The following is a 2476-nucleotide window of genomic DNA, read 5'->3' on the forward strand; positions in this document are numbered from 1 at the left end:
TTTGGCTTGTTAGTGTTGATATTTTGTGTCTTATCTGTGAATGTAGTCTTTAAAGGAAAGGTCAAAAAAAAGAAGTTTTACTTGGAATGTAATTTTATTAGATAACGTGGAAATGTGATGCAGTATATACGTTTTAAATATACAGCCTTGGAAGTTCTAAAATACTCTTATTCTGATTCATGGACTTCTCAAAAGTCTTTATATTCTTATTTTTATTTAAATATAGACATTCTGGCGTAACAGACCATTATGCTTTGGATGACAGTCATGCACTTCATCTGGCAAGGAAAACTGTAAGAAGCTTAAATCTCCGAAAGAAAGTAGATGTAAGTATTTAGTGGATTCTTCTAAAAACACTGCATTTTTAAAAGTAGGAATGCTTTTCTTCCCCTAATTCATAAAATACATTATTTGTTTCTGCCTTTAGATGCTTTGGAAATAGAATTTATGGTTCTTAATCTTTAATTTATTTTTGTGATACTTCACTTCCGTAATTATAAATAAATTCCTATTGCATTATTCCTAACAAAATCACTAGGATTACATGCAACAGTGAAACACACACTGTAACTGCAACAGCACTTCAGAATTGCAGAATTCCAGATTAGAATGAATTCAGTCTTGTCAGATGCCTAATTTAATTTTAAGACCACATAGTCATTGCCATGAACTTTAAATTAGATACCTGCTAAAATATCTCTTAGAATGCGTATTTTATGTGGTGATTAACAAAAGATATAGAACTGAGAGGATGGAGCTATGTCATGTCATTTTGGTGCCTTAGGCTTTGTAATGTTTTGTATTGATTTAAAATTTTGTTTTAGAAAACAGGGCAAATGTCATATAGTGGAGGTACTGTCTCAACGTACCTGGAGGGAAATAAGAGGGGGAATAGCTCTTTATGAGAGTGAACACAGATAGGACAAGAGGGAATGGTTTTAGAATGAGGTTTAGGTTAGACATTAGAAGAAAGTTTTTCACCCAGAGGGTGGTGATGCACTGGAATAGGTTGCCCAAAGAGGCTGTGGATGCCCCATCCCTGGAGGCATTCAAGGCCAGGCTGGATGTGGCTCTGGGCAGCCTGGTCTGCTGGTTGGTGACCCTGCACATAGCAGGGGGGTTGGAACTGGATGATCATGTGGTCCTTTTCAACCCAGGCCATTCTATGATTCTGTGATGATTCTATGAAATGTAAGAGAGTGAATTGAAGATAGAATTTCAGCAGCTGAAGGAGTACACAGTGTTATATTTAGTGAAGTTATTGTTTGTTTGTGTTTTTTTTTTTCCCCAGAATACTAGCTAATAGGGCATAGTATATAAGGCATCTCAAAATCATGGAATCCTTAGAGTTGGAAGGGACCTTTAAAGGTCATCTAATCCAACTCCCCTGCAATGAACAGGGACACCACAGCTAGATCAAGTTGCCCAGGGCTTGATCTAGCCTTGCCTTAAAGGTCTCCAGGGACAGGGGCATCAACCACATCACTGGGCAGTCTATTCCTTCCCCTTTGCTTATTGTTTTTGATGTCATGGAAGAAGTTGTAGTACGAAGCATGTGCAGAAGTATAGTCAGGAACAGAAACAATGGTCCTCACCTTTGTTTCAGTAAGTGAGAAATCATTATTCTTCTGTTTAGGAAACTTGATTTTTTTGCAAGGTGAGGACAAGGTGGAGACATTTTGATGTGGTTGGTCAAGACTGGATTCAAATCAACTGTCAAACTAACTAGTGTTTTTTGTTTTGTTTTTAAATCATAATGTGGACAAATAATGCCTTTAATTATGTAAATTTTTTTGTTCCATTGCTATAGGTGGCTATAGAACCATCAGAAGAACCTTTATTTCCTGCTGATGAAATATATGGAATAGTTGGCGACCAGCTAAAAAGAAACTTTGATGTCAAAGAAGTAAGAATATAAATGGAATGTCTGCATGCACTCAGTTTCCTTGGAAATAGAAGGAATATAACATTGTAGTTTGTTTGTAGAAATCTGATACGGAGCATATGATGTATGTTTAAATACTATATAATTCTAACCTTTTTCTGGGTATTCTTGACTGGCAGATCCATTGCAATGACAATAACGTGTTGAAAATACAATGCTTTCTAGTCCTAATTTTAAGAAGAATGAGCAAAGAATAGAGATTAATAGTAGCCTGAAAAGGCTGCCAGGAAGCAGTGAACTTCTGGCCAAACTTTCTATAGACTTGCTAAGTGGTATGATTGCTTTCTTTTTCTACTAGCCTGGAGAAAAATAAAGATCAGATACTTAAAGTATAAGTATAACCCCAAACAGTTCAATGCTCTCCCAGGTAGGTGTGGAAACTATAGTATTCTAATGCAGTGTAATTATTTTCTGGGTACCTTCAGAGATTGCAGCCTCTGTACTAGTTTCCCTTGAAATTGAAGAAATGAGAAAAAGTTCTGCTCACATAATTTTACTGTTTATCACAATATTCTTAATATTGGTATTTGT

The 2476-nt window shown here is 36.0% G+C and overlaps 1 long non-coding RNA gene across 1 annotated transcript; it reads left to right on the forward strand.

Annotated features, from left to right (window-relative positions):
- The first annotated feature begins 222 nt into the window (after positions 1 to 222).
- LOC109364115 lies at positions 223 to 1880 on the forward strand. Its single transcript, XR_002110131.1, has 2 exons — positions 223 to 326; positions 1811 to 1880. It is a non-coding gene; the product is annotated as an uncharacterized LOC109364115 (long non-coding RNA).
- Positions 1881 to 2476: the final 596 nt, after the last annotated feature.

The sequence above is a fragment of the Meleagris gallopavo genome, chromosome Z (assembly GCF_000146605.3).
Source record: "Meleagris gallopavo isolate NT-WF06-2002-E0010 breed Aviagen turkey brand Nicholas breeding stock chromosome Z, Turkey_5.1, whole genome shotgun sequence".
NCBI lineage: Eukaryota > Metazoa > Chordata > Aves > Galliformes > Phasianidae > Meleagris > Meleagris gallopavo.